Below are 20,000 nucleotides of genomic sequence, written 5' to 3'. Positions count from 1 at the left end.
ATTGAAGGCTATGAAGGGAACATCTCTTGACGATCCCTTTTCTCCTTTTTACAGATGAAGATGAAATCGCTTTTCGGGCCACAGCTCACAAGAAATACCTAACGAGAAGTCTATATGATTTAAGAGCAAGGGAAAGGAAGCGCCGCCTTCTGTGATCTTGAATTCTCTTATACAAGGCCACGAATAAGGTAGGAGAATCTTTTTTATATTATTACCATTATTGCTCCTGTGTCTTTCCTTCCCCTCTGTCTGTTTAGCTCTTGATCTTGAAGTCTCTTATGCAAGGCAGGTCACGAATGAACTAGGGGGAAATCTCTCTCTCTTTTATATATTACCAGCAGTATTACCTCCTTCTTCTTTCCTTACTCTCTCTCTACTTACTCCTTATTGGATTCGTATGGTAATGAAATGATTTGTCTGTTATTTTCCCTTCCCTTCTCCCTGGTCTCTCATTGGCCAACCTAAGATATTAGTGATTCTGTTATCATTATGGTTATTATCAGTAGTAGTAGTAGTAGTAGTAGTAGTAGTAGTAGTAGTAGTAGTAGTAGTAGTAGTAGTAGTAGTAGTAGTAGTAGTAGTAGTAGTAGTAGTAGTAGTAGTAGTAGTAGTAGTAGTAGTAGTAGTAGTAGTAGTAGTACCTAGTAGTAGCAGTCTCATTATTATTATTATTATTATTATTATTATTATCATTATTATTATCATCATCATCAGTCATCCTACTTTTAATTCCATTTTTTCTCTGCTTGTATAATATTTTTTTTCTATTTTTCTGTGTCGGAGTTCAGTCTGAATGTATTGTGTGACATTTGTGTCCAGGCGACAACTCACTCGCTTCATGAATGCAATTGGCGGAACAAAAACAAAAAAAATAAATGAATAAATGAAAAAGAGAAAGAAAAATCACACGTAGGGTCGCGATGCTTTAGTGATATTTTTTTTTCAACTTTTTTTTCTCGTATCTTTTTTTTATTCCCTATCTATTTTTTCAAGTGCGTAACTTTTATGGTAGGTACGTGTGTGTGTGTGTGTGTGTGTGTGTGTGTGTGTGTGCCCCTTTTTTTTTCTTTCTTTTTCCTTTCTATTTTTTTAGGGATGCATGTCCTTTTTATCTTTTTTTTTTTTTTTGCTTTTTGTAACTTTTTGGGTGCGCATGTTCTTGTTTGTTGACTTTGGGAGGTAAAAGTTCTACAAAACAAAATAGGCGCGCCATTAGCGAATTGAGGGCAAACAGACGGCCATAAATATTTGTTGTGTGGATTAGAGGAAGCGAAGCGTGAAGACCAGCCAACACGAGGAAGAGAAGAGAGGAAAAACAGGAAAAAGATGAATAAGAGAGAGAGAGAGAGAGAGAGAATGATAATAAGGAGGGGAATGGGACGAAAGAAAAAAAAAGGAACAATATTGGAAAGAGGAGGAAAGGCGATAATACCTTGTGTGTATGCGTGTGTGTGTGTGTGTGTGTGTGTGTGTGTGTGTGTGTGTAGTAGTAGTAGTAGTAGTAGTAGTAGTAGTAGTTCTAGTAGTAGTAGTAGTAGTAGTAGTAGTAGTAGAAGTAATAGTAGCAGTGATAGTAGTAGTAGTAGTAGTAGTAGTAGTAGTAGTAGTAGCAGCAGCAGCAGTAGTAGTAGTAGTAGTAGTAGTAGTAGCAGTAGTAGCAGCAGTAGCAGTAGTAGTAGTGGTAGCAGTAGTAGTGGCAGCAGTGGTAGTGGTGGTAGTAGTAGTAGCAGCAGTAGCAGTAGTAGTAGTAGTAGTAGTAGTAGTAGTAGTAGTAGTAGTAGTAGTAGTAGTAGTAGTAGTAGTAGTAGTAGTAGGAGCAGAAGTAACAGTAGTAGCAACAGCAATAACAACAACACAGCAGGAGAAGCAGCGCCACAAATCAGACCCCCGCGACTTGCACACATTTCCCAGCGCGTGTTGCACAAATGAATTAGTTGATTCACTAGGTGGCCCAACAGTTCCCGTGGCGAGCTTTGGCCTGACCCAGCATAACCTAACCTGACTTCTGCTACCTGCCTGTGGTGCGCCCGGGAGTGATCTGACCTAATCTAATAGTGACCCTTTACACTGACATGATCAAGCAGACCCCTGAGTCACTTAACATATTCCCAAATGACACACTGACATGACTCTTCCTGCTTTGCCCTAAGCTTGACTTAACATGATCAAAAGGACGGTAACACAATTATCTAACTTACCAAACTCATTCACCTTGACCTAACATTACCATTCCTCAGTGTAAACATTCTTCTTTCTCAGTGTAGTGAAGTCAGTGCCAAGCAAACACCGGCACACGTATTACTATCAGGTGTCAGCGGCTCACCACCACCATTACCGCCACCATCACAGCCACCACTACCACTACGACTACCACCACCTACAATTAGAACATTCAAAACACACCGACTTAACTTTTTTTTCTCTCTTGTTTTTACATTCTTTTCCTTTTAAACTTGAACTGTATCTTATTTTCATTACTTTTAACTTATTTTATATTAACCTTATTTTACATTTTATATTTGTACATTTATCAATTCAATCATTTATTTGTTCACCTATTCATTATTTTATTTTTTCATAATATCACTTCACTTCTCAGTCTGAATAGTGGCAGTAGCAACCTCGCAAGCCCTGCCATGTTGAGGGAAGAGTGATGGCAGAAGGGTGGAGGGCAAGGAGGACTGGTGGCAGGAAACGGGGCTGCTGCAAGGCATGACCCCTTCACATGACCCCACACACTCCTCGTCGTCCCCGCAGACTCGTCAGGCCGTAACGCCTCCCATTAGGTCCCTCGTTGTGCTTTATCCCCCTTCAGCTACGCCTCCATTATATTTCCATTATGTGCATCCCCAGCCTTGACTAGTTGTGTGTGTGTGTGTGTGTGTGTGTGTGTGTGTGTGTGTGTGTGTGAGGAAATAGAAAAGATAAGAGACGGAGGAAATAACAATGGGAAGAAAAGGAAGAGAAGGAGGAAAAGGAGAAGAAAAGGGAGAAAGAAGTGGAGGAGCAGGGCTAAAGAAAGGAAAAATAAAGCAAGAGATAGATTCAGCAAGAAAATTTTCGTGAAAAAGGAAAAAAAATAAGAAAAAGCTACAAGAATGCTGTCAGAGAGAGAGAGAGAGAGAGAGAGAGAGAGAGAGAGAGAGAGAAATATGGGGTGTAACTGTTTCACCTACGCAAGGTAATCCTTTACATACACACACACACACAAACACACTCTCTCTCTCTCTCTCTCTCTCTCTCTCTCTCTATCGCATAAACATCCTTGCTTAATGCGACGTGTGAAAATGAGAAAGAGAGAGAGAGAGAGAGAGAGAGAGAGAGAGAGAGAGAGAAGGGGGAGGAGGGAGGACCACATCTACATAAACACACTCGGCTCGCGGGAAAACATCTTGCCCAAAATTATAAGCAGCTGTGAATTTTCTTACGCGAGAATAGAAAACGCCTGCCTCGGAATCTCTCTCTCTCTCTCTCTCTCTCTCTCTCTCTCTCTCTCTCTCTCTCTCTCTCTCTCCCCTCTTCCAAATTTATTCCTTTCACTCCCTCGCTATCAGTTTTGCGCGTATTTTTCTTTGCTCTCTCTCTCTCTCTCTCTCTCTCTCTCTCTCTCTCTCTCTCTCTCTCTCTCTCTCTCTCTCTCTCTCTCTCTCTCTCTCTCTTTTAAACTTTCAACTTTATATATTTTTCCCTCGGCTATTTCATCTTCACTCCTCGACAGATGGAGATATTTGCCCAGACCGCCGCTTCTCTGGGATTCCTGAGTAATGCGCGTGGGACTTCGAATGTAAACAAAACTTGAGGAAGAGAGGCTCAAAGGCTAGCCAGAGCAGGGGATCCTCGCGTAACCTCCAGTATTGGGAGAGAAGACGAGGAAACGAATCTACTCTTTTATATCCTTTCCCTCTTGCATCTTTTGTTGCTGTTAAAAGGAACGGAAGTGTTAGATAGCGTGTATTAATCGGATTTTCGCTGCCTTTTACATATTTTCGTTCGAGCATAGGTTAGATCATTCATTATTCAAGTGTTTCGCAGCAGTGACATTACAGGAGTGAAGTGGGAAATAGTAACAACAAAAAAGACGTATATAAATCTAATAAAGTAAGGAGAGGAAAAAGAAAAAGGAAATGTGTGAGAAAAGTGAAGAGAAAAAAGGTGAAATGGGAGAGACGCAAGCCATGAAAACACTGGCCAGATTAGATAGTGGTGCAGAGAGAGAGAGAGAGAGAGAGAGATGTAATGATAGGAGTAGTAATAGTCATAGTAGTAGTAGTAGTTGCTGTTGTTGTTATTGTTGTTGTTGTTGTTGTTGTTGTAGAAGTAGTAGTAGTAGTAGTAGTAGTAGTAGTAGTAGTAGTAGTAGTAGTAGTAGTAGTAGTAGTAGTAGTAGTAGTAGCAGTAGCAGTAGTAGTAGCAGTAGCAGTAGTAGTAGCAGTAGCAGTAGCAGTAGTAGTGGTAGTAGCAGCAGCAGCAGCAGCAGTAGTAGTAGTAGCAGTAGCAGCAGCAGCAGCAGCAGCAGCAGTAGTAGTAGTAGTAGTAATAGTAGTAGTAGTAACAGCAGCAGCAGCATTAGTAATGGTAGTAATAGTAGTAGTAGTAGTAGTAGTTGTTGTTGTTGTTGTTGTTGTTGTTGTTGTACTATATAATAACAGTAGCAGCAACAGTAGTAGAATAACCCTAACAGCAGCAGCAGCACCACCAATAGTAGTAGTAGTAGTAGTAGAAAGATCACCAAAAGTAACAGTATCAGGCTCAAAAGAAATAAAAAGAAAATAAAAGAAAAAGAAACAATCCGAGACGAAATGATAATAGCAGCGACAGACGGCGAGACAGAGGCAGAAGGTCGGATAGAGAAGAAAAGAAAGAGGAGTATAGGCAGCGGCGGGCCAGTGTAAGGTACGAGGCTGACGGTCATGTCTGGGCCTTAGTCTGGGTGCTTCTGGGGATATGAAGGAGGATCACGGGAAGATTTAGCCCAGAGGAGAGGAAGAGGAGGAGGACCAGATGGGAATATAGAGAAGGAGGATACAAAGGACAAAAGATGACAGTCTGAGAGAGAGAGAGAGAGAGAGAGAGAGAGAGAGAGAGAGATGAATAAAAAGTACTAGATTTCAAAATTGTTTAGCATTTTCAGACGAGTTGCATATTGCTCTGTATTGTTGCCACTTTTATAATGTGGAGAAGGTGGAGGAGGAGAGCGAGGAATGAAATGGGCGAGGAGGAGATAAGATAGACGGTAAGATAGGGTGATAATCGTAAGAAGGAATAGGTGTAAGAGAAGAAAGAAATAGGAGATGAGAGTCAGTTGGAAGAGTAAGAGGAGAAGGAAGAAGAGGGAGAAGAGGAGGAGAACAGAACTTAGGATGCAATTGTTTCTTTGTGTTGGCGTGTGTTACAGGTAGCAATTGTGCAAGGGAGGAGCAGGAAGAGCAGCAAGAGGAGAAAGAGAAGATAATTACTGAAAGAACAAAGAGGAGAAGAGAAGACGGAGTGTTACTGGTGGTGTGTGATAACAGTGGTGGTGGATTAGCAATTTTTGTAATGGGGGTAGTGGTGGTGGTGGGGGGATTAGTATTGCAGAAATAGGGTTAATTTTAGTAGTGGTAGTAGTAGTAATAGTAGTAGTAGTAATAGTAGTAGTAATAGTAGTAGTAATAGTAGTAGTGGCAGCAGTAGTAGCAGTAGCAGTAATAGTAGTAGTAGTTGTTTTTTATGTTATGGCCTATAGTCCCTGGAAGTATGGGAAGCGCTGTTCAGCTTCCACTCATTAGTAGTACTACACGCAGTAGTAGTATTTATAGTGATACCCATATTAGGAGCCCATATCACCACCCAAACGCATCTTTGGTGTAACCACCTGGAACCTGGGTATCATGGTGACATGTAGTTAACTTTAAACCACTCGACAAATGGCAGCAATGTTTCAAAGCGGTACATGGTAGGATTCGAATCTACACATGGACGTCTGCTCGACCCCACGCTCACCACCTTATTCACTACGCACTACGCCACCCCTTCTGTAAAGTAGTAGTAGTAATAGTAGTAGTAGTGTAATCTATATGTATGTATGTATTATCTATACAATCTCTCTCTCTCTCTCTCTCTCTCTCTCTCTCTCTCTCTCTATATATATATATATATATATATATATATATATATATATATATATATATATATATATATATATATATATATATATATATATATAAAGAAACCATCTTGCAGACCCGAAATGCAAATCAAGACCAAATGAAAAATTAAGACGAGACGAAACGTAATCTGAGAACATTAGCGCAAAAAAGAGATTAATGGCACACACACACACACACACACACACACACACACACACACACACACACACACACACACACACACACACACACACACACACACACACACGGGCATCTCCTCTAGCCATGAATATTTACGCACTTCACTTCTATAATTTCACAAGAATAAAACAACATAAGGAAATATTGATGAGAGACGAGAGTGGACGCCTGCCATGTTCTTCCTCCTTCCCTTTACACAGGGCGACACTTCACTTCTTTACCCCGTCCCCCTTTCTCTCTCTCTCTCTCTCTCTCTCTCTCTCTCTCTCTCTCTCTCTCTCTCTCTCTCGGCTTCCTGGTATCGCTAAAACAATGAGGTTAATGATCTTTCTTTCTATATGAGAGAGAGAGAGAGAGAGAGAGAGAGAGAGAGAGAGAGAGAGAGAGAGAAAGACAGAGAGCATTATTATGGTACTCTCTTTTTTCTTTTGTGTTTGTCTCCCTCTCTCTCCACCACCACCACCACCACCACCACCACCACTACGACTGTCAAAGCCCCCGTTTGTTATGAAGTTTTTTTTTTTTTTTCTTTCGACCTAAACCTCCAATGATTCAGGTTTTGTTATGACATCTCTCTCTCTCTCTCTCTCTCTCTCTCTCTCTCTCTCTCTGGCTTTGTGATCGGAAACAAGGAAAAATTGGCTTCATATTAAGAGAAAGAAGGACGTTTTCTCTCAGTATTGTCGGGTCACTGAGATATTCTTGTCTTTTCTTCTCCTTTTTTTCTTTTTGTATTTTTTTTTTCTTAAGGTTCTTTTTCTCGGTTATTGCGTTTCCTTCTTTTATTAAGTTTGGTCGACTTGGTGTTGAATAGTAGTAGTTGTAGTGGGAGGAGGAGGAGGAGGAGGAGGAGGAGGAGGAGGAAAAAAATTGAAAGAGCCAGTAGTAGTAGTAGCAACAGCAGTAGTAGTAGTAGTAGTAGTAGCAGTAGCACCAGCCAGTAACAGCAGTAGCATGTGCAATACAGGAGAGGTAACTTACACAGGAAAAGTATCTAATCCTATTCTTTTGACTCGATCGCTTCCTGCACCAGTCCTCCCCCTGGCGAGTCCTCCCGAGGGTGTTGCTGAGTAGAGAGGGAATCCGTTCACACTTTTATGTCCTCCGAGTCCTCAATATGTAAAGGCAAATCCATAAGTGTGGGAGGGCGGCAGGGATGGAGGCGGTGAGTAAGAAGAGGCGGAGAGCACCAACTTGAAAGGGAACCAGAGAGAGAGAGAGAGAGAGAGAGAGAGAGAGGAGGGGAGTTGATACTGTTATTTGTGTAGTATAGAGAGGTGAAGGGGCGGGTGACTCTCTCTCTCTCTCTCTCTCTCTCTCTCTCTCTCTCTCTCTCTCTCTCTCGTCTCATATCTCTTGACATGTTGACGTCTATATATTTCTGTCCCTCTCCACCCACTCACTCACTCACTAACTCACTCACTCACTCTGAATTTCTCTCATCAATTCGTCCCACGCCGCTGTCTGTCTCTTGCACTCAACTTCCGCTGGGTTTTGTTGTTTTTGCGAGAGTGAACCCTGAGAATATTCATGTATTTGGGCTACCCTTGAGATTAATCTATTTACCCACTGGTCATGTCGCCACCACCACCACCGTCACAACCACCACCGCTGAATATAGGTCGCCTCTTTCTGTCTTCCTCCCGCCCCCCCCCCTTTTTTTTTTTCTACATGCGCATCCGTCAGCGAGGGTTTAATAGTTGTGTCTGGATTCCTGCACGGGCGCCGGACGCAGAATTCCAGCACCATTCATTAAACTGCATGTCCAGTTAATGATTTGAAATTTCCCGTAAGTTTCCGTGTAGGCTTGGCTGGTTTTGATGCGGTTTTCAGTGTGTGTGTGTGTGTGTGTGTGTGTGTGTGTGTGTGTGTTCGTCCCTCCTTGCTGTCTTTGTTTTTGTCATTAATTTCAGGGATATTAGTAGTAGTGGTGGTGGTGGTTGGGGTGATAGTAGTAGTAGTAGTAGTAGTAGTAGTAGTAGTAGTAGTAAGTAGTAGTAGTAGTAGTAGTAGTAGTAGTAGTAGTAGTGGTGGTGGTGGTAGTGGTGGTGGTGGTGGTTTGGTACATAAAAATAGGTGTTTTATGTCATCTTCCCACAACAGTAGTAGTAGTGATGGTGGTGGTGGTGGTGGTGGTGGTTGCAAGGCACACATAAATAGAGAGACATACATGTTTTAGAACCTTCCCACAACGACTCTAAATCACTTGGCCAGCTCCATTACCTGTCCCACGCAGGCGTCCAGTAAAAACAAAGAATAATCCGCCACCCACACGTGTAGACTTAAAGGATAAACCTGCCACCAGGGGACCAATGCTTTTTTCCTCTTCTTTCTTTATGCACACTTGTATATTTGCATGTACGTGTTTGCTTCAGTCTATCATTGCATTGTAACTCACGATTTCAACATTTTTCGACGCCTGAGTTTGGTGTCCACATAATTACGTCGTTATCATCACATTTTTGGAAACATTACAACACAACAAAGAACAAACTCTTAATTTGTTTCGTACTTCGTCTATTACTTATACCCAAAAACTACACCGATTAAACACTTCTCTCTTATTCATTAATTTATTTGCATTTTTTCTATCACTTTCCTCAAACTCCGCCAAATGCGTCGAGACTTAAGGTGAAAGCAACAAAAAAGTGTCTGCCTGTCTGCTGGTCTCTCCTCCCACCTCACGCCTTTCCTCAAATTTCAGTAGAGAGACTAAGGCGAGGATAAGGTAGAGGAGAGCATGGGAGAGTGAGCAGATGGCGGCGGCGACGTGGCAGTGCAAGCGTCTGTAGCACCACCTGCGACCAGACATTTGACACCAGCTTACCGTCATGGCCCATCTTGGCTCGCGTATTAATCCTCTTACTTCCTCAGTGGCCAATATCCCCTGACGCCAGCTGCTAGAAGACCCGGCTCTCTCTCTCTCTCTCTCTCTCTCTCTCTCTCTCTCTCTCTCTCTCTCTCTCTCTCTCTCGTAGATACCTCTTATCCTCCTTAATCCGTGTTCTTTTCCTTTAATCTTCCCTCCACGTTTATCTCCTCCCTCGCAACTTCCCTCCTTCCTCTTTCTCTCCCTCCCTACCTCTCTGCCTCTCTCCTCCCCTCCAAGACCGCCCATTTCTCCTGCAGTCCTCAGCTAATAAGTTAACATTTTCCCTTCTTTACCGCCCATTATTCGCTTCCTTCCTCGTTTCACCGCCCACAATGGTATCTAATCCGTCCCCTCCTCCCGGAAACGTCTTCTTATGACCGACCTGTGGAGTCTAATCCGCCATCACCCCTTGAAAGACGGCAGCATTTTCTCAACGCCCCCCTCCTCTCCTTACTATCTTCCACCTCTCTCTCTCTCTCTCTCTCTCTCTCTCTCTCTCTCTCTCTCTCTCTCTCTCTCTCTCTCTCTCTTCCGCTAAATTCTCTTATGAATTGAGGAGGAGGGAGAGGAGGTGGAGGAGGAGGAGGAGGAGGAGGAAGAAGAGGAGCAGCTGGAGTTTTGAGGCTAATGGGTGATGCTGATAAGAGACGGCGATAAGTACGCTTTTGTTGCAGGAACCGTATTGGATTCACCTCAAGAATATTCGTGGCTTGTGGATCTTCAAGTGCTTATGTTTTTTTTTTTTTTTCCTCTTCCCTGTATTACTCTCTCTCTCTCTCTCTCTCTCTCTCTCTCTCTCTCTCTCTCTCTCTCTCTCTCTCTCTCTCTTATGAATTATGTGTACACATAGTTTAGGTGGTATGGTGGGGGTGGTGGTCAGCTGCTGATGCCGTCCGATAGGTGATATACCGGATGCGGGCTACTCCCACGACGTAAACGGGGAATCGAGTCCCTTATTCACCTGATCGGATTGGCGGTGGCATTCGGCTCCCTCCCGTCATTTTTAGTTATATTGTTAGTGATACCCTCTGTTTCCACATAGCTTAGGTAGTGTGGTGGGGGTGGGGGTTGGCTGCTGGTGCCATCTGGCAGGTGATATACCAGATGCGGGCACTCTCCACTGTGTAAACGGGGAATCGAGTCCCTTATTCACCTGATTGGCTTGGCGGTGGCGGTCGGCTCCCCCCCATCATATTTAGAGGTATTATTAGATACCTACTTCCTTTCTATACTGCAACTACTGGTATGGTTATAATTAATTGATAATTACTATAGCATAATTATAACTAATATAATTTATTTTCTTCTCTATATTTGCATGCCTGGAGAGACCTATTTGGTTGTAATTCGCTTTTGTTTAGTTATTCATTAGTGTACTTAATTACTGATTTATATCACATTGTTTGCAACATATGAAAAAATTTATTTAATTCTTTGTATGATGATAATGAAGTGTTCTCTTTAAACTTAGAATTTAGTGTTATAGAAAAAATTTCAGGTCAACGAGATCCTAATTCTTCATCCAAATATTTCAATTTTGAGGATTATATATCAGCAACTAAATCATTATGTAACAATTACCTTAACATTATACATATCAACATTAGATCACTTCACAAACACTTTGATGTACTAAAATCTTTCCTTAATTGTTTACCAAAACCACCTGATATAATTGCTGTTACTGAGACATGGCTACAAGAACACACTAAACAGCTTTATTTTTTGGATGGTTATGATTCATATCACTTAATAAGAACTAAAAGAGAACATGGAGGGATATCTATTTTGGCTAACAATATGTTACAAACAGAATTGTTAAACCCATTTCGCTTCATTAATGAAAACATTGAAATGTGTACTCTTAAACTTACATTAGGAGATTCAAATTATATAATTACTGTTCTTTACAGACCTAAGAGCAAACATGTAGGTGTCAATGAATTTACATCTGATATGAATGATATGCTGAATAATGACATCTTCAGACGTAACAAATCATTAATTATAGGAGACTTTAACATAAATTTATTGGAGCATTCTACCCACATTCCTACAAACTTTTTCCTTAATACCATGCAAACACTAAATTATTTCCCCCACATATCCAGACCTACACGATTTCCGGATACTCCTGTTCTAGGTCAGCCCTCGCTACTAGATCAAATCTGGTCAAATTTCACACCTCACTCATTCTCAGGAATCCTTCACTGCTGTATATCTGACCACCTTCCCATTTTCATTAATATCAATCAGCAATCTAAACCCAATAAAAAACAAGAGATAAAATTTAGAAATTTTAGTGCCAATAATCATACTCTTTTTTACCAATGAGCTACGCAAAATAAACTGGGAAGAACTGCTAACTATGGAAAATACTAACAATAACTTTAATCTATTCTATAAAAAACTATACGAATGTTGTAATCAGAGTTTCCCAATTAAATCTAAAGTTGTTACTGATAAAAGACTTAATAATGCCTGGCTTACAAGTGGAATACTAAAGTCCATTAAACATAAATGTAACTTATTTAAAATGTATAATCTTGGAACAGTATCTCATGAGACTTTCAAACAATATAGAAATCATCTAACCCAAATTATCAGGACTGCAAAAATGAACCATTATTTCCAAGTTTTTACAAATTTCCGTAATAATACCAAAAGATTTGGCAAGCAATTAATGAATTAAAAGGAAATACAAATAAAGCAAATAACAATAAGTCTTTGCATTATAATAATTCATTATTAACCGATTCCTCAGATATAGCAGAAGCCTTTAGTAGATATTTTTCCACTATTGCACCTGAACTTGACATACAAATAAAGACCCGAAAGACTACCTTAAAGGTAACTTTCTAAATTCTATGATGTGCCCTATTGTGACTACCTTTGATGTGACTAAAGTAATTCAGTCCCTAAATAACAAAAACTCAGGTATTAATGATATATCACCCATTGTTATTAAAAGAAATGCTCAACTCTTCTCAATTCCTTTGACTATACTATTTAATCAATCAGTTGCAATTGGAACGTTTCCATCACTATTGAAGACTGCAAAAATTACTCCTATCCACAAGTCTGGCCCCGATAACGACATTAAAAACTATAGACCAATATCACAACTTAACATTTTCTCTAAAATATTTGAAACGTTAATGAAGGTTTATTTAATTGACTATCTTGAAACTAGAAATATATTAAATTCTTCACAATATGGGTTTAGACGGAACTGCAGTACATTTAAAGCCTTAAACGCATTTTCTAATGATATACTTTCTGCAATTGACAAAAAATTCCATGTATTATCCATCTTTATAGATTTTGCTAAAGCTTTAGACACAGTTAATCACAAGATCCTTATTAACAAAATGCATCACTATGGAATCAGGGGCACATTACTTTCTTGGTTTAAGGATTACCTAACAGACAGACATCACTATGTTGTGTTTAGTGGTGAAAAATCACCTACTACCCCTGTAAACCTTGGTGTACCTCAAGGAAGCGTTCTAGGTCCAATTTTATTTCTGATATATATCAATGACATTTCTGATCTTTTCTCTGAAACTAAAAGCATCTTGTTTGCCGATGACATGACGCTTAACAGGTCCAAACCAAAATGAATGCGAATCATGAACTTAAATTCTTTACCAGTGGTGTCTATGCAACAGATTAACAATTAATACTGAAAAACACTACTTTATGTTAATCACTACTGCAAAAACACCTCATTTGATAAATTTAAAAATCAACAATGAGATTATTTCTAAAACAAATAGAATACGATTTCTTGGTGTCGATTATGATGATTCATTATTATTTAAACATCACATACATAATCTTACACAAAAAATATCAAGACACATTGCCTTACTATATCAAATAAAAGATATCATGCCTTCTAATGTACTAAAATCAATATACTATGCACATTTATCCACTACTTACTTACTGTAATCCCATTTGGTGTACAACATACACCACCTATCTAACCCCTTTAAGTAAGTAAGTAAGTAAGTAAGTTTTATTGTCATATTGAATATACATACAACATGAAAATCATTTTGGCATATACAGTAGCTCATCCACATGATTACAAAAAAAAAAAAAAAAAAAAATATATATATATATATATATATATATATATATATATATATATATATATATATATATATATATATATATATATATATATAAACATACTACCTTAACAACGTATTACAGAAAGATCCTTCATCGAGGGACTGAGGAATTAAAAAGCTTTATACTCATAGGGATAAAAGAATTCCTAAATCTACTTGTTTGCAGCTTGGGGAGTGCTAGTCTCTTACCCGATCTCAGGAAATTGTACTGACAGTGCAGTGGATGTTGAACATCATTCATAATTTTCCCCAATTGTTTTATTACCATTGTATTGTATACCTCGTCTAAGCATTCAGTTCTAGCTTTAAGTTTGCCTGCGGTCTTTACAATTTTCTTTAGTTTATTTTTGTCTTGACATGTTAAAGATCCATACCAAACTGGAATTGCGAAGCACAGAATTGATTCGATTACAGCCTTATAAAATAAAGTTAATATTGATTTATCTACATGAATATTTCTTAGCACTCTTAGAAAATGAATACGCTGTTTACATTTTTTGTACAGCTTTGATGTGTTTGCAGATCCTGTCAGTTTGTTGTCAATTATGACACCAAGATATTTGTATTCATTTACTCTTTCAACTTGCTCGTTAGCTATGACAAGTGGATCCGGAATAGAGTTATTTCTCCTGAAATCAATTACCATTTCCTTTGTTTTCTTTATATTCAGATTTAAGAAATTGTACTTACACCATAGTACAAAGTCGTCAACTTGCTTCAAGAACTCACGTGAATTGTCGTTACTAATTTTACCTATGATTGCGGTGTCATCTGCATATTTTATTATAGAACAGCTGGGATATTTACTTCTGCAGTCATTTGTATATAGTGTAAAGAGTAGTGGAGCAAGTACACATCCTTGAGGCGCCCCAGTGTTCGTGGTAACAATATCAGATTTTACATTTTTAATTTTAGTATATTGTGTCCGCATTGTAAGATAACTATGTATCCATTTGATGAGTTTGCTATTTACATTAATTTCTAATAGCTTATTTAGTAATAAATGGGGTTGAATAGTGTTAAAAGCACTGCTAAAATCTATAAAAAGTATTCGAATTTGTGTATCTCGGGTTTCTAAATGTTCGTAAATAGGATGAAGTAGTGTTAATATGGCGTCTTGAACACATCTGTTTTTACAATACGCAAATTGTAAATTATCTCGCTTTGAGTCTATGTATTTACAAAGATGGGGTTTCACCACGTGCTCTAAACATTTCATTAAAATAGGGGTAAGTGCAACAGGGCGCAGATCGTTTAGCTCTTTTGGATTATTATTTTTAGGTACAGGAATAATCTCCGATTTTTTCCACACATCTGGTATCACAGACTGGTCCAGTGAGGCTTGAAAAATTTCCAAACAGGATTAACGAGTTGTTCTGCACAGTATTTCAGTAGTTTTGAACCTATATTGTCTGGACCACCTGCTTTTCCACATTTAATACTCTTCAAAGAGCGCTTTGTATCTTCTCGTGTAATAGTTATTTGCTCCGGTTCAATACCATAGACAATTGACATAGTTTTTTTACATTGTACATTAAAATCATATAAATCAAATCTGGCATAAAAAGAGTTCAAGTTATTCACATATTCGTGAACATTTGGTGGGTCTATTCTCAGTTTCCTCTTCTTAGAACCACACAACATTTTCACCCCATTCCAGGCATCTTTAGGGTTGTTTGACTTAAACTGATTTTCTATTTTAATCATATATGCATGTTTAGTATCATTTATTTTCCTTTTTAATTGTCTTTGTATTTCCGCACCACCGTTTCTATCACCATTTGCAAAAGTCCTTTTCTTTGCCTTCACTAATGCTTTTATATCAGAATTAATCCACGGTTTATTATTAGGATATATAGTTATTTCCTTTCTTGGAACTATCATATCCGTACAGAAATTTACTTATGAGTTGAAAACATCTAAATTATAATTAATGCGTTCTGTTTCTGAATATAATGCTTCCCAGTCCGTACATTCAAAACACCTCTGGAGAGTAACATTTTCCTCATTTTTCCAGTTTCGTACACTAATTTTCTCATGTGATTCACTTTTAAGTTTTTGTATGTATGTTGGGGCTAGAAACACCATATTGTGGTCGGAATCACCTAGTTTTGCCTTTTGATATGCACGATAACCATTTCTGATATTACAGTACATTTTATCTAGTGTAGCGCTTCCTCTCGTGGGACACGTTACGGTCTGTTGATAAGTGGGCACGCTCGATTGAAAATCACAATGATTAAAATCACCTAGCACAATCACTATACCTTCTGGGTTATTATTTTCGTATTTCTGTACACAATTCAGCAGCTTTTCACTGGCTACCGTTTCACTAGCATGAGGTGGGATATATATTGTTATAACAATTACATTGTTAAACTCCCGAGGAAGATAGAATGGTCGACAGGTTATCACTAAATATTCCAGATCATCGCAGCATACACGTTCCTTCACGTTGACTTGTGTACACCATCTCTCGTTGATATACACGGCGACTCCTCCTCCTTTCTGCTTCACTGTGTCCTTTCTGTCTCCTCTTACCAATGAAAATCCATCTATATTCACTGTTTCATCCACATCTTTTTCTTGAAGCCACGTCTCAGTTAATGCTATGAATCCACTTTCTCGGTAGTCCCTTATGTACTTACAGTTTGCAGCAAATTCATCTATTTTGTTCCTCACCGACCGGACCTTTCCGAACGTCACAGCAGGAAGTGGGGTCTTGATTCCTCTCCTCCTCAGTTTTGCTCGAACTCCACCTCTCTTACCTCGTCTGCGGTTGTTTTTCTTCGTAGATAAATTTTCCTGCAGGACATCTTGACCGTTGATTAATTCATTAAGCCACCTGATGGAATCTAAGGTTGTTGGCGGTGGTGTGTTCGCTTGTGGTCGTAAATCTAGCAGTTGTTGGCGGCCATACTTGTTTACATGATGAGCTGTGACTGCCATCACCACCGCGATAGCTAATATCACCCAGAAAAACATGAAATATTCACTCGACATCTTCACGGACGTTATTCTCTTGTTCACCAACAGTCCACCCACTGCAGCATGCGTTTTAAAATTTGAATTCCATTAAAATAGGCTTAAAAATATGGTAAAATACGGAGAGCTCTGTTGCCGTGGCAGCCAACGAGCTTACTCAAAAAATAGTAAGAATTATTACTAACAGTGATTATTTAGCACATACTAATTCACTATTCAAAGAAACAAAAATCTTAAAACTGGATGATATAACAAAAATGGAAATAGCTAAACTTATGTATAAGAATAAGAATAAAATGCGTGACCTCCTCCCATCTCATAATTATAGTAGCCGTCACCGCAACAACCTTAGCTTTCCTATTCATCGTTTATCAAAATTTCAACATTCAACAACTTATTTGGGTCCTGTAACTTGGAATACTATTCCCAAAGAAATTCAAGACGCTCCTTCCCTCAACACATTCAAAAGCCGATTGAAACACAATATCATAATGACATATTAACTAACTTACTTTTCTTGTCCTGCCTCATTAAGCCAGCATATAAGTAAAACTCAATTCACTCCCGAATACTAGCTGAGATCGAACATGTTTGTAAAGCTAAACTATCCTACAAATGAATTTTGTATATGAAACTATTAAATTAGTATATCTTAGCATGTGTATGTCTGCTCATATATTGTATTTATATGTAGAACTGGAATGTCTGTATGTCTGTATACATGAACAAATTGTACACCTCCTATGAATAGCCATCCATTCTTTTTATTGTCTTATGTAATATACGAATCTTAATTATCTTTTGTGTAATATATGAATCTAATACTAGGATGTTATATATAGTTACAATAATGTCATCATTACAGCAATAGATATTGTTGCCCCAGCCAGATTGTTTAATATTTCTAAGGATATTTTTTTCATGCCTAAAAAGCTATGCTTTATATAGGCTAGCTTTAGCTATATATGTACCTACAGTATATAATTCTACATGAAAACAAATACATATTTGTATGTTTATATAGCTAATTGCAATAAATAAATGTTTCAAATGTTTCTCTCTCTCTCTCTCTCTCTCTCTCTCTCTCTCTCTCTCTCTCTCTCTCTCTCTCTCTCTCTCTCTCGTCACCCACGCTTAGAACACTAAAACATATTTACATTCCACCTTGTACTCGTATCCTGAGAAGTCTTACCTTACTCCTTCTTTTATCGGACATAATCATGTTTGTTTGTCTGTTTGTTTTTATGTAAGAGAGAAAAGCTGGCAAAGGACAACATAAAACAAAAGAAAAAGGCCCACTTAGTAGCCAGTTCCCTTGCAGGTCCGAGAGAGTTATCCCCAAAGAAAGGGATAAATGTCTTGAAACCTCCTTCTTAAATTAAATTGTTGTGGATGCATGTGTAGCTAACCTGGTTTACAACTGTGTCTGCCGTGTGATGAGCTTTCGCGGGGCTGGAGGAAAGCCCCCTGAGAAAGTTGCTGGAGGGAGTGCACGATGCTAGTGAAAGTGACAGGCAACACTCGTGAGATGAGCTTTCGCGGGGCTGGAGGAAGGAAGGTCCGGCGAGAAACTTGCTGGAGGGAGTGTACGAGGCCAGTGAAATTGATAGGAGGCACTCGTGAGATCAGCTTTCGCGGGGCTGGATCAAGGAAGGTCCGGCGGGAAGGCTGCGGCAAGAGTATACGATCCCAGTGAGAGTGACGGAGAGTGGTCGTGAGTTGATATTTATTATTATTTTTACGATGCGAGTACCGTGGAATTTCCATAATAAAGCTTTATGGTTCAGGAGGGCCGCGATAAATTACACTTGTCGTATAGATTTCAGGCTTTTATGAGGCCTCGGTACTCACGGCCAGAGAGAGAGAGAGAGAGAGAGAGAGCCATCCTATTTCATATTCACAATTCTCACTCCCATTCTTATTGTTTTTATTTCTTTACCTTACCTTTCAGAGAGAGAGAGAGAGAGAGAGAGAGAGAGAGAGAGAGAGAGAGAGAGAGAGAGATTATAATTGAGTCTTGCAGTGTCTCTGATTGGAAGGAAAGGGGAAAGGACAGAAAATGAGGAGCAGCGGGAAGGTAGAAGGGGATGGAGGGGAGGAGGGGGGAGGTAAGGGAGTTAGTGGTCACAAAGAGAAGTCCATTCCCTCTTGTGGTCCCATTATGCTTTCTGTCTCAATTTACAATTCCCCTTCTATCTCAGCTCCTCCCTCCTCCCCTTCCCCATCCTCCCCTCCCTCCTTCCTTCTTCCTTTCTTTCCTTCCCTTACCTTCCCCAACATTTCCCTCACTGGCCACGAACACTACAGTAATACATCACTACACACGCCATTACCCGAATTGGACCGCCACTTGTGTATTCCACGTTTCTCTCTCCCTTTCTTTATCCTCTGTCATTCTTCTGCAGTGCCGAAGATAAATACAGTTATTCCACTATTCACTATATTCATCTTTTCTATCTCTCGTTCTAAATAAGCAAGTCATTCGAGATTGTACGCAAGTAAACCCGTTCCTCGACTTTATATGCATTACGATCTTGTGGGTAAGGAGAGACGACTGCCATGTACACCGAAAGTTTCGTCACTCATTTGGGGGGAATATTCGATGATATTTCCATGGGTACGTTGCCGTAGCGAAGTCATGAAGTGAAGCTAATGCCAGTGCTTCTCTCTGGAAAACTTTAGACACAGTGGCTCGAGTGGTTGGTGAGTAGCAGAAAGCTTCGTGAATATATCATACCAGAGAGCATGTTTAGTGATTCGTAAACTTCACCGTCTCGATGGAAGTTCAGTCTCAAGAATAATAGTAAAGCTTGCTGATAGAGAGTGTTAGTGTTGCTCGGTGCGAAACTCAACCAAATTGAGACCAAGACAGAAAAGGAATAAATAAAGATTGTCTCTCAAAAAAAGAAGCATGAAGAAAAATTGCCTTAAAAACTCGGCGTTCGATGTTGAACGGCAGTGCTAATATGAAGAGAATATAGTAAAAATTAAAGAACGCTCTACAGAAAAAAAAAAAAAAAAGGCTGAAGAGACAGTGCCCTAAAAAGACACCGTTAGGTGATGCATGGCGCTACAATCCCGACATTAGTTCGCAAAATAGAAATACGCCGCCATACGCGAACGAAATAAACAGATAAATACTCAAAAAAAGTAATGAAAGTGATGAAATACTGGCGTCAATGTCATGAGCTGGCCCAGCTTCAGCGTGCCTGCCTCTAAAGTAGCGGACACTTAGCCTGCAGTGTACACTGTACACCTCTCCGCCTCCACACAGCGTTAAGTAAAATGCTGCCGTGGTACTGCGAGAAGTTCAAAGTAAGACACCATTACCGGATAGGAGAGAGTATGTAAATACATGGATCTCTGACGCACTTTGAATCCATATTAGCATGAGAAGTACTTGTTAGAATGGCATTGTCAGAGAGAGAGAGAGAGAGAGAGAGAGAGAGAGAGAGAGAGAGAGAGAGAGAGAGAGAGAGAGAGAGAGAGAGAGAGAGAGAGAGAGAGAGAGAAAGCCAGCCTAGAATAAGAGGAGCTAGGTTTGAATTAGATATAACATCTCCTTGTTCTTTCGTAGATTCTCGTAACTCAAATACTTTTATCTCGGCTTATGGAGAGAGGAGAACAATAAGAGCTCGGGTGTTCAGGTGTGAGTCGCAACAGCACGGCGCT

At 39.5% G+C, this 20,000-nt stretch overlaps 1 protein-coding gene across 1 annotated transcript in view; it reads left to right on the top strand.

The window, feature by feature from the left end:
- LOC123500075 (histamine H1 receptor-like) overlaps positions 1-20,000 on the top strand; it is a 138,598-nt gene that overhangs the window by 105,436 nt on the left and 13,162 nt on the right. The window contains 1 exon segment of the mRNA XM_045248717.1: positions 55-188. The gene's annotated coding sequence lies outside the window, so the exon portion shown is untranslated.

This window comes from Portunus trituberculatus, chromosome 50, assembly GCF_017591435.1.
Source record: "Portunus trituberculatus isolate SZX2019 chromosome 50, ASM1759143v1, whole genome shotgun sequence".
NCBI classification, from domain to species: Eukaryota; Metazoa; Arthropoda; class Malacostraca; order Decapoda; family Portunidae; genus Portunus; species Portunus trituberculatus.
The sequence above is the reverse complement of the archived record's forward strand: the minus strand, read 5'-3'. Positions and strand labels throughout refer to the sequence as shown.